We start from the raw sequence: 13,117 nt of genomic DNA, 5'->3' as shown, positions 1-13,117 counted from the left end.
GGCTACCCTCTAATTCCTCATAATCTCTTTTCTAAACAGATATCCTTCTATTCTGAGGCCGTGCCCTCTGGTCCTGGACTCCCCCACTATAGGAAACATCCTCCCCACACCCACTCTATCTAGGCCTTTCAATATTCGATAGGTTTCAATGAGATACAACCCCCCCCCCCCCCCCATTCTTCTAAACATAAATGAGAACTGGCCCAGAAGCACAAAATACTGCTCATACATTAACCTTTTCATTTCTGTGATCCTTCTCTGGACCCTCTGCAATGCCAGCATCACAGAGAGAGCAGATATGATCTGGACCAGGTGTGATAGGGTGGTGAAGCTTATTAAGTCCTGGAGATCAGAAATTAATTGGACAAGTAGCTGGACAGAAAAAAAATGTCATGAGAGGGTCAAGGAATGGGTCTGAATGGGTCTCAGAAGAACATGCATGAGGCTGCAGAGAACATTAGCAACAACCCCTCCCCAATACTTGCCAAAATAAGGTGATGGATTTTCATGTGTAAAATTAAGTTAATTTATTATCAAAATATGTGTACACTCAGTGGCCACTTTATTAGGTACACTTGCTCGTTAATGCAAATATCTAATCAACCACTTTGTGATTTAAGTGATTGTTTGTCCTAGACAGGTGCTTTGAATGTCTCAGAAACTGCTGATCGCTTGAGATTTTCATGCACAACTGTCTCACAAGGTTACAGAGAATGATGTAAAAAATAACAAATATCCAGTGAATATCTAGCAGTTCTGACAGGATCAAACTGACAGGAAGGCGACAGTAACTCAAATAACCACACATTACAACAGTGGTGTGCAGAAGAGCATCTCTGAACACAGAACATGTTGAACCTTGAAATGGATGGGCTTTAGCAGCAGAAGACCATAAACATACAGACAGTACCCACTTTATTAGGTACGGGACATACCGAATAAACTGGCCACTGAGTGTACCTCACCTTGAGATTCATTTTCTTGTGTGCATTCACAGCAGAACAGAGAAATATGATAGAATCAATGAAAAACAACCACAAAAATTGGCAAATAACTAAAAGAAGACAAACTGTGGAAATAAATGATAATAAATAAATAATACTGTGAACATGAGTTGTGGAGTCCTTGAAGGGGGAGTCCATAGGTTGTGGAATCAGTTCAGAGTTGAGGTGGGTGAAGTTATCCACACTGGTTGAGGTGAACATGAACGTCCATCACGACATGTTTACCTCAAGATCAGAGGTTACGGAGGCACGTAGACTCTGCCAGCTCCATCACATACTCAACCCTTCCCACCATCGAACACACCTTCAACAAGCAGTGCCTCAAGAAGGCAGTATTTATCACTAAGGACACTCAACATCAAGGACTTGCCTTCTTCCCATTACCACCATCAGAGAAGAGTGTCAGGAGCCTGAAGATCCCACGCACAATAATCTAGGAACATCTTCTTGCCCTCCATCATCATAGTTCTGAACAGCCACGAATTTTTAAAAAATATTTTATTTATTTAGAGATATTAACCTGTACACCTTTGGACTGTGGGAGGAAACCCACAAGGTCAGGGAAGATGGTAGAAACTCCTTACAGACAGTAGCGGGAATTGAACCCAAGTCACTATGCTGACTACTACGGTACGGTGCCACCCCACCCAGGAATACTACCTCACTATTCATTATTTCATTACTTATTTTAAAATTTAACTTTTATGTCTTTGCACTGTACTGCTGCCACACACACACACAAAAAACTTTCACTACATGCAAGTCTGTGATAACCTAATCCTGACGCCAAAACATTAAAGATATCTTGGAATACACCTCCAAAGTCAGGCAGATTGAAATCCCTGTGATCACCCATCATTTACAGCAGGACCTCAAAGGGCCGAGTGGTTCCATTGAATGAGATAGTATCCAGTCCTCGAAAGGGAGTCGAGGAAACGCACACCAGTCCTCATCGAGGGATCATTGGTGGAAAAGGGTGAGCAGTTTTATGTTTATGGGTATCAATATCTCTGAAGATCTATCCTGGGCCCAACATATTGATGCAATTACAAAGAAAGCACGCAGGAGGCTATATTTCATTAGGAGTTTGAGAAGTCTTGGTATGTCACCAAAGATTCTCGCAATTCCTACAGATGTACCGCAGAGAGCATTCTAACTGGCTGCATCACCGTCTGGTGTGGAGGGGCCACTGCTCAGGATCGGAAAAAAAAACGCTGCAGAAAGTTGTAAACTCAATCATTTCCATCACGGGCACTCGCCTCCCCAGCATCAATGACACCTTCAAAAGGCGATGCCTCAGAAAGGCGGCATCCATCATTAAGGACCCCCACCGCCCAGGACATGCCCTCCCCTCATTGCTACCATCAGGGAGGAGGTACAGGAGCCTGAAGACACACACTCAATGTTTTAGGAACAGCTTCTTCCCCTCCGCCATCAGATTTCAGAATGGACAATGAACCCATGTACACCACCTCATTTATTTTGCTCTCTTTTTGCACTGCTTATTTAATTTATTTTTATATGTACTTTTTATTGTAATTTATATATTTTTTTAAAAAAAAATTATGTATTGCAGTGTACTGCTGCCGCAACACAACAAAATTCACGGCACCTCTCAGTGATATTAAACCTGCTTCTGAAAAAAACAGCAAGTAAGAGGTTAAGTTTACAGCGCGGCGGCGGAGGCGAGCAGGGAGACGTCCTTCTGGAACCCCCTTGCCATCTCCCCTCGGCCTCCCTCCCTCTCTCTCCGCTTGGCTCCCGCCCGGAGCCGCAACGCTGTCGCTCCGAGGCAGGCAATAAATTGTGTACGGCGGCTCGCAATGACCTGTTCCAAACTGGGAAAATCATTTCCCTCCCCGGGCAGCCCCATTTGACGGCTTGGCTTCTCTTTCCTGTTAATAAGAGGCCCTTAAAGTGGCAGCGCATCGGCTGATGAACAGAGATAGTTTTTTTTTCTGTGTCTCTATATTGTATATATAATTAAAAAGGGGGCACAGAAACACACTACTACTAGTTATTTCCCATTAGAAATGCAACAAATTGGGCCGTGGAGAAAGCTTAATGAGGAAAATATTCATTAAAATAGCATTAAAATCAGCGTGCATTATTGAACGAGCTTGTCGGCACAATCAGCTCCGTGCATTGGTTAGAATATGCTAAAAGTTACAGCATTTCAGTGCATCTGTGTCAGGCACTGGAGAAAACAGGTTCAATATTTGGTTGGTAAATAAAAGATGTGATACCTTACTGACCAACGCAGGTTTCGTCAGGTGGAATGGGATTTCAAAGGGATATTTGAAGTGTTTGTCAATTGTGCACATGGGTTAGACTGCATTCGCAGTGAACACACAGACGTCAACAGAGGGCAGGCCCAGTGCATGGAGATTTTGACTAAGATTGTTTGAATATCGGTGCAGGTGGCAGAGCCAACCTCACCCGCAGAAAGGTCTTTCTCTAAACCCCTGGGGTGAGGCTGCTCACTGATGCCATCGAACAGACCTACTCTCCATAAACCTCCCTGTCTACATTTACCGCCGCTTCGGGAAAACATCCAACATAATCGAGGACTCCTCCCGCCTTCCTTCGGGCAGAGGCTACAAACGCCGGAGCACAACGTATCGCCAGGGTCGAGGACAGCTTCTACCCGCTGTTACCAAAATACACGAAGGACGAACTCTTGATCTCTCCATTGACCTTGTCATGGCCCCTGTACGCACATTACCTACCTGCACTGCACTTCCTCAGGGACTGTAGCAATATATCCTCTCGTTTTCTCTACTACCTGGACGAACTGATGTATGGATTGATCTGTTTGGATGGCACGTAAATAACATCTTTTTACTGTAATTTAAAAAAGAGCAACTTTTTGAACACAAGGTGCTGCAGATGCTGGAAGTCTAGAGCAATACACACACAGTGCTGGAGGAACTCAGCAGGTCAGGCAGCATCTATGGAGGGGAATGAACAGTCAACATTTCAGGCTGAGACCCTTCATCAGGACTGGAAAGGAAGGGGGAAGGAGTCAGAATGAGAAGGGGGAGGGGGAACGGGAGGAAGAAGTACAAGGTGGTAGGTGATGGGTGAAACCAGGAGAGGGGGAGGAGGTGAAGTAAAGAGCTGGGAAGTTGATCAGTGAAAGAGATAAAGGACTGGAGACTGGGAAATCCAATCGGTGAGGACAGAAGACCAGGGAAGATAATGGACAGGTAAGGAGAGAGTCGAGAGAAGGAAAAGGAATGGGAATGGTGGGGGGGAGGGGCAATTCAAGAAATCAATATTTGTGCCATCAGGTTGGAGGCTACTGAGTGTTAATTTGTTTTCATGTGACATGTCCCAGTAAGTTCTGTTGGTAACATTAAAGGTGCTATTTTAAAAAAAGTTATTTTCATCCCATGCAGAATCTCATCCCTTAACTCCATAGTAATCTACACTGTTTAGAATCAGAATCAGATTTAATATCACTGGCACATGTCCTGTACAGTAGCCCCACACCGCTCCCCCCCCCCCACTCCAGATAGTGATGCAGCCTGTCAGAATGCTCTCTGTAAAAGTTTTCTGAGTGTTTCAGGTGACAAACCAAATTTCTTCAAACTCCTAATGAAATATAGCCGCCATCTTGTCTTCTTTATAGCTGCATCAATATGTCAGGACTAGGCTAGATCCTCAGAGATATTAACACCCAGGAACTTTAAGTTGTTTACTCTCTCCACTTCCGATCCTTCTATAAGAGTTGCTGTGTGTTCCCTCACCTTACCCTTTCTGTAGCCCACAATCAGCTCTTTGGTCTTACTAACATTGAGTGCAAGGTTGTTACTACGACATCGCTCAAGTAGGTGGTATATCTTGCTGACCCTTTTTAAACCGACTTTAAGATCAATCTAATCCTTCCCTCCTACATAGCCCTCCATTTTTTCTATCGTCCATATGCCTATCCAGGAGTCTCTTAAATGTCCCTAATGCCTCTGTCTCTACCACCACCCCTGGCAGTACATTCCACCACCCACCATTCTCTGTGTAAAAAGCTTAACCTTGACATCCACCCTTTACTTTCCTCCAAACACCTTACTGTTGTGCCCACTTATATTAGCCATTTCTGCCTTGGGAAAACACTTGACCTATGTCTCCTATCTTGTACACAAGATGATTTAGCTTCTGTTAGTTCAAAGTTCAACTCTTTGAAAGTTGGCAACAGTGGAGGCCAAGTCATTGGGTATATTTAAGGTAGAGGTTGATAGATCCTTGATTGGTCAGGGCATGAAGGGATATGGGGAGAAGGCAGGAGATTGGGACTGAAAGGGAAATGAATCAGCCATGATGAAATGGCACAGTAGACTCGATGGGCCAAGTGGCCTAATTCTGCTCCTATATCTTATGATCTTATGTCTAAATAAATTTATTAACAAAGTGCATATATGTCATCATTTTCTACCCTGGGATTCAGGCACTCACAGTAGAACAATGAAATACAATAGAATTGATGAAAAACTACCAACGTGCAAAAGATTCCTTCGTTATTCCCAACCATTTGTGCAATTTTTAATCCTCTCTCCCCTTTTGACCTTCCTTGCCTGTTATTCGTTTTAATGTAGCCAAAATATATTAAGTGGTCACAGATTTTTTCCCCCGCTCTTTGCAACAGACAAAAAGCTTCAGAAAATTCAGCAGGTCAGGCAGCATCTATGGAGGGAAATAGATGGTCAATATTTCCAGGACCCACCTCACACATTCACTCACCTCGTCCATCCAACATCAATGGACCCCAGTGTCACATTTCCATCTCTTCACCCTATCAGAAATTCCTGTTCATTCTCTCTCAGACTAATTTTCTTTATCACATGTACATCCAAACATACAGTGAAAGATGTCATTTGTGTTAACAACCAACACAAGTGAAGGAAGTGCTGGGGGCAGCCCACAAGTGTCACCACACACTCTGGTGCCAAAATAGCATTCCCACAATGCTCGACAGAGCACAACAAGCAACAAAACAACTAGAGAAAAACAAGCCCCGTTCCTCCCTCTCACCCATGCATGTACACAGTCCATATTCCTCAGCCTTCAGCCCCAAGCTGACTCAGATTTGGATTCAGATGTGGACACAAAGAAATATAAATGTTCTATTGCATTTCTGAAAACCAATACAATAGGACTGCTGTCACTCATGTGGCCTCCAGGGGTGGTATACTGCTACAATAATTGAGGGTTTCCTCAATCAACTCGTCCCGTCCCTGTCATGTAGCAGAAGAACCCTATACTGTGGTCCTCCCCCACCCAGCTAAAGCTTCAGTACGTCCCTCAGCACCTACTCCTGCAGCCTGGAATGTGCCAGTCAGCAGAATTCCTCCACGGATATCTCCATGTGCTGGCAGACCAACAAGTTTCAGGTAGACCAAAGCACATCTTTCACCAAGTTGATGATTTTCCAACAGCAATTGATGTCCGCCTCCATGTGTGTCCCTGGGATCAGAGAGTCCTCTGTTACACAGCTGCTCAGATGAGCCATGACACAGGCCTTTGCATCTTTCTGCCAGTAGGAACAAATATCAGTAATCATTTGCTGATGTTGTCGATGGCGGAGAGGCTAGTGCTCCATCATGGGCACTAACCTCCCCATGATCAAAGACATTTTCAAAAGGCAATGCCTCAAAAAGGGAACATCCATCACTATGGACCCCCGCCACCTAGGACATGCCCTCTTCTCATTGCTACCATCAGGAAGGAGCTACAGGAGTCACCATTTTAAGAACAGCTTCTTCCCCTCTGCTATCAGATTTCTGAATGGCCAACGAACCTATGAACACCACCTCACCATTTTTTGCTCTCTTTTGGCACTACTTATTGATCTTTTTAAATGTATTTCTTGATATAATTTATAGTATATCTTACTTATTGCACTGCATTGCAGCTGCAAAACAGCAAGTTTCGATGATATATGTCAGTGATAGTAAAACTGATTCTGATCTGATTACAGGCTGAGTTACCTCTGAATAAACGGGTTCATCGAGTCCCTTTGAATCAGAAGGTTCAAATGAAATTTCCCTGACCTGACTAGGAATATTGTTATGTACACTCCATGGTATTGAGGAAGTGCTGTTTTTTTAAAGATGTGACATTGAACCGGAGGTTTGTCTGCTATCGCAGGTGATTGTCAAAAAAACCATTGCACTATTTTGAAGAGGGTCAGGAGAATTATCACCGGTGCTCTGACCAATATTTATTTCTCACTCAGTTCAAACCAAACCTATTAACTGGTCATTATCACATTGTCTGTGGGAAGCAAATTGACAGTGCTGTCTCCAAGGTGGCATTATTGTTGATTACTGGACAAGAATCCTGAGAGCTGGACCTGAATTTGAATAACATGTGAATGATTTAAACCCAAGGAACCAAGTGACCTGAAAGTTACTACTGTTTTGTTCTACTGTGAATGTCTGCAAGAAAATGGAACAGTAGGGTAGTATATGGTGACATATATGTACTTTGATAATGAATTTGCTTTAAACTTTGAAACCTACCAGATTGTAACAAAAAATGTACTTGGATCACAAAAAGAGGTTCTGCAGATGCTGGAAATCCAGAGCAACACACACAAATGCTGGAGGAACTCAGCAGGTCAGGCAGCGTCTAAGGAGAGGAATAAACAGTCAGTGCTTTGGGCCGAGACCCTTCATCAGGACTGGAAAGAAAGGGGGAAGAAGCCAGAATAAGAAGGTGGGAGAGAGGGAGGAAAGGAGTACAAACTGGCAGGTGATAGGTGCGACCAGGTGAGGGAGAAGGTAGGTGGGTGAGGGAGGGGGGGGATGAAGTGAGAAGCTGGGAGGAGATAGGTGAAAGAGGTAGAGGGCTGAAGAAGAAGGAATCTGAAAGGAGAGGAGAGTGGACCACGAGAGAAAGGACTTGGATCACTAACACCTTCCACAGATACACTGTTGAAAAGATTCTGACTGGTTGCAACACGGCTTGTTGTGGCATTTCCGATGCACAGGAAAGCAAGAGGCTGCAGAGAGCAGTAGACACAGCTCGGTCCATCACAAGCACCGCCCTCCTCACCATTGACAGCATCTACAGGAGGTGATGCTTCAAGAAGGTGGTATCTATCATCAAAGAACCCCCACCATCCGGGTCATGCCCTCTTCTTGCTGCTACTGTCGGCAGGGAGGTACAGAAACCTGAAGTTCCACACCACCAGCTTCAGGAATGGCTATTTTCCTGCATCCATCAACCCACACAATTCTAATCCTACCTGAGTACTGGACCAACACAGACTGCCTCTTGCAAACAGGAGACTTTTGTCAGGTTGTGTCTTGTTTTTGAACAGTCTTCTTGGTCAATTTGTTTATAGTTGTCACCGATGTATGGGTGGTGAGATGGAGATACATCTCTACCAAAGCAGATGTGAGATGTTCCTTCCTTCCGCTAGCCCGCAGGTCACCCTTGGGCAAGGTGTAGCACCTGCTTAGCCCCCCCGATCAGGGTCATGTGAAGCCATGGGAGCAGGTGGTGGATGGTCGTATGAGCAGCTGGTGCACATCACAAATCCTGGTTATGTGACCACTGATGCCAGGCAGATAATCTCTGAAGGGTATTGGTAACTGCTGAGGTCACCTGTCTTGTAAAGACACTGCCTAGATGAAGGCAATGGCAAACTACTTCTGTAGAGAAATTGCCAAGAGCAATTATAGTCATGGAGAGACTGTGATCGTCCATGTCTTACTACAAAATAAAGTGTTACAGTTACAATGAAAGTGCAGTGAAGGCAGACAAGGTGCAAAGGCCATAATGATGTGGATTGTGAGGTTAGGAATACAGCTATTGTACAGGAGGTCTGTTCAATAGTCTTCAGACACAGATTCATTTATTTATCAGAGCAGATGAAACATGCCCACATAGCTTGGCAGAAAGACAACAAAACAAGCCCCTTTACTTCCTCTCATCCACCTACCCCCCTACTGCACACACAGACAGTCCACCTACCCCAGGATAGGCTGGGCCTCCAGCCTCAGCTGGACATGTGGGCTTGCAGGTTTCCGCTGTGGACTCACAGAACCAGGACTTCAGCCATCCGTCCTCGACTTCCATACTTTTGATTGGTGGAAAGATTTTCTTGCGCCTGGCTGTACATGCTTTCAGACCTTTAGACCTTCTGCCCAAAGGGAGAGGAAGAAGAGAAATGTCCAGGGTGAGTGATGCCTTTGACAATGTTGGCTGCTTGTTTTTTTTCTCTCTTTTCACTGTCTAGTATAATTTAAGTATAATTTAAATTCTGGCTTTTGTCTGTGATGCTGTTGTAAACAAGCTTTCCAATATATCTGTATCTCACCATACTTGTAAGCGTGACTTGAATCTTTCATCCTTACCGGTCTGGGCTGTATGAGGTTTACACTCAGTGGCCACTTTATTAGGTACACCTGCTCATTAATGTAAATATCTAATCAACCAATCACATGGCAGCAGCTATGCATAAGAGGTTCAGTTGTTGTTCAGAACAAACAGAATGGGAAAGAAATATGATCTAAATGACTTTTGACCATGGAAAGATAATTGGTGCCAGATGGGGTGGTTTGAGTACCTCAGAAACTTGATCTCCTGGGATTTTCACACACAGCAGTCTTTAGAGTTTACAAAGACTGTTGTGAAAAACTACAAACATCCAGTAAGCAGCAGTGCTGTGGATGAAAACGCCTTGTTATTGAGCGAGGTCAGAGGAGAATGGCTGGACTAGTTCAAGCTGACAGGAAGGCGACAGTACCTCAGGTTACAACAATGGTGTGCAGAAGAACATCTCTGAATGCACAACATATCATACGGCTACAGCAGCAGAAGACTGCAAACATACAACCAGTGGCCAGTTTAATGGATACAGGACATACATAATAATGTAGCCACTGAGTGTATACTTCATGCTCCTTAAATGCCTGTGAAATGGCTGAGAGGGAGTATTTAGGATGGAAATATAAGCTGGTTGTGTAGGTGACGCCCGAGCCCTGTAAATAAATAAATAGCAACCATGACTAAACTTGAAGATACCGCTGGGTGTGAGATAGGTGCCACAGTACTTTGAATGGTGAAGAGGGAGCACCACAATGGCGTAGTGGTCAGCACAATATTATAACAGCTTGGGGCTTTCTGGTATTCAGAGTTCATTCTGACGCTAGCTGTAAGGGGCTTGTACATCCCTCCAGGTGATCTGGTTTCCTCCCACTTTCCAAAGACTTGCTGGTTAGTAGGTTAATCGGTCATTGTAAATTGTTCTATCGTTTTGTCTCAGATTAAATAGATGGGTTGTTGGGTGGCACAGCTCGATGGGCTGGAAGGAACTGTTATGCACTGTACCTCTACGTAAAGTGGAGCTCTTGAAAAGCATTAACAATGTCTACATTTTAATTTCTGTAATGCATAAGTAGCCACTTAAATTAGGGCTAGAGCATATTAGGGATAGTAGATTTATTGCCATAATCAAACCAGCCAAAAAGTCTATATAGAAATCAAGCACTGGGGGTCTTTAATTATGGATGACGCCTTCTAAGACAGAGATGAGGAGGAATTTCTTTAGCCAGAGGGTAGAGAATCTGTGGACTTCATTGCCAGAGACAGTTGTGGAGGTCACATCATTGAGTTTATATACAGTGGAGTTTGATAGATTCTTGATTAGTAAGGGTGTTAAAGGTTTCAGAGACAAGGTAGGACAAAGGGGATGATAAATCAGCCTTGGAATGACGGAGCAGACTTGATGGGCTGACTGGCAACATTTGGCTCCTATGTCTTATGGTCTTTTGGGCTTCTGGAGGCAACACCTCTTGAAGATGTCATTGATAGTGGGAAGGGTTGTGCCTGTGACTAGCAGGCTCAGTCTTATTAACATGATAATAACCTGGAGTAGACCCCAATTTTATTTCAGATTGCTAGCACCTGCAGTATTGTACATTGCGACTACTCTTAGCGTCTGTGTGCTGTCTGTTTAAGTACTATGTGGCTGGCGAGGGCAGATTACCACAAACTCCTCCTCGGGGCGTTCAGGGGTGGATTGATTCCGGAATTTGGGAAAAATAAAGAAGACAGCCAGGAAAAGCGCCAGGAGACTTGATCTCAATACTGTTCTCACCCCCTCCTTCGACTGTGATTTGTACAATAAAAGATAGCGTGCCTTCTTGAGTTGCAGCGAGATTCCTCCCCCCCCCCCCGAGCAATTATCTCTGCCGTGTGCTCGCTTCGTGAAAAGAACTGTGGCCGAGAAAGGGGATTTACTAGGACTGAAGCGGAAACTGTTTGGTTAAATAAATGGTTTACAAGTGTGTGTGTGTGTGTGTGTGTGTGTGTGTGTGTGTGTGTGTGTGTGTGTGTGTGTGTGTGTGTGTGTGTGTGTGTGTGTGTTAGTTACCATGCCCCGTTTATCTGCAATTAATTGATATTAAATCTTCCACCACCTATACTGTATAAAATTTATCATGCAAAATTGCTTTGAAATAAACCGTGAAAGATGGTCAATGTTCCCCTGCGATGTAGAATAATCCTGTTTCTAAACATATTAAATAGAGTGATTTGTGACCGCACCGTGTACCAAACAGGCTATCACACATTACATCCCCTTGGCCGTCCTACTCCGCATCGATTTTTTTTCTCTTCGCGTCCGAACAGGATGAGAAATCAGCTCAGTGGTCTCCGAGTGCTCTGAAATGTGAGCTTCAGACGTCAATGGAGCCGCCGACACGTTTCAATTAGTGAGACGCCTTGGCCGTCTCTGGCCTGCGGCATCGCGGTGCACTGGGGACGGGTCTCGTCTCTTGACAGCTCCCGTCAAATTCGCCAGACTGCAGAGAGAGGGAGGGGCGGGGGGGAGAGAGAGAGAGAGAGAGAGAGGGAGGGCGGGGGGGAGAGAGAGAGAGAGAGAGAGAGGGAGGGCGGGGGGAAGAGAGAGAGAGAGAGGGAGGGCGGGGGAAGAGAGAGAGAGAGAGAGAGAGAGGGCGGGGGAAGAGAGAGAGAGAGAGAGAGGGCGGGGGGGAGAGAGAGAGAGGGAGGGAGGGCGGGGGAAGAGAGAGAGAGAGAGAGGGCGGGGGGAAGAGAGAGAGGGAGGGAGGGCGGGGGGAAGAGAGAGAGAGAGGGCGGGAGGAGAGAGAGAGAGAGAGGGGGAGGGCGGGGGGAAGAGAGAGAGAGAGGGGGAGGGCGGGGGAAGAGAGAGAGAGAGGGGGAGGGCGGGGGGAAGAGAGAGAGAGAGAGAGGGAGGGCGGGGGGAAGAGAGAGAGAGGGAGGGAGGGCGGGGGGAAGAGAGAGAGAGGGCGGGGGGAAGAGAGAGAGAGGGAGGGGGAGGCGGGGGAAGAGAGAGAGAGAGGGCGGGGGGAGAGAGAGGGGGAGGGCGGGGGGAAGAGAGAGAGAGAGGGGGAGGGCGGGGGGAAGAGAGAGAGAGGGAGGGCGGGGGGAAGAAGAGAGAGAGGGAGGGAGGGCGGGGGAAGAGAGAGAGAGGGCGGGGGAAGAGAGGGAGGGGGAGGGCGGGGGAAGAGAGAGAGGGAGGGGAAGGGCGGGGGGAAGAGAGAGAGGGAGGGGGAGGGCGGGGGAAGAGAGAGAGAGGGGGGGAGGGCAGGGGAAGAGAGAGAGAGGGAGGGCGGGGGCAGAGAGAGAGGGAGGGAGGGCGGGGGAAGAGAGAGAGAGGGAGGGCAGGGGGAAAGAGAAAGAGAGGGAGGGCGGGGGGAAGAGAGAGAGAGAGGGGGAGGGTGGGGGAAGAGAGAGAGAGAGAGGGGGGGAGGGTGGGGAAGAGAGAGAGAGAGAGGGGGAGGGTGGGGAAGAGAGAGAGAGAGAGAGAGAGAGGGGGGGAGGGCGGGAGAAGAGAGAGAGAGGGAGGGCGGGGGGAAGAGAGAGAGGGCGGGGGAAGAGAGAGAGAGGGAGAGGGGTGGGGGAAGAGAGAGAGAGAGAGAGGGCGGGGGGAAGAGAGAGAGGGAGGGAGGGCGGGGGGAAGAGAGAGAGAGAGGGCGGGAGGAGAGAGAGAGAGAGAGGGGGAGGGCGGGGGGAAGAGAGAGAGAGAGGGGGAGGGCGGGGGAAGAGAGAGAGAGAGGGGGAGGGCGGGGGGAAGAGAGAGAGAGAGAGGGAGGGCGGGGGGAAGAGAGAGAGAGGGAGGGAGG

General features: G+C 46.7%; 1 protein-coding gene across 3 annotated transcripts in view; it reads right to left on the bottom strand.

Moving 5' to 3' along the window:
* The window catches only part of samd11 (sterile alpha motif domain containing 11), a 337,921-nt gene extending 326,122 nt beyond the window's left edge, over positions 1 to 11,799 (bottom strand). For 2 of the 3 annotated variants that reach the window (XM_073032287.1, XM_073032288.1), the window contains exons 1-2: positions 11,559 to 11,799; positions 8,982 to 9,150 (exon numbers count right to left, since the gene is read on the bottom strand). The gene's annotated coding sequence lies outside the window, so the exon portion shown is untranslated. The remainder of the gene's footprint in view (positions 1 to 8,981; positions 9,151 to 11,558) is intronic. The other variant, XM_073032289.1, reaches the window with a different exon arrangement.
* Positions 11,800 to 13,117: the final 1,318 nt, after the last annotated feature.

Source organism: Hemitrygon akajei, chromosome 29, assembly GCF_048418815.1.
Source record: "Hemitrygon akajei chromosome 29, sHemAka1.3, whole genome shotgun sequence".
NCBI classification, from domain to species: domain Eukaryota; kingdom Metazoa; phylum Chordata; class Chondrichthyes; order Myliobatiformes; family Dasyatidae; genus Hemitrygon; species Hemitrygon akajei.
The sequence above is the reverse complement of the archived record's forward strand: the minus strand, read 5'-3'. Positions and strand labels throughout refer to the sequence as shown.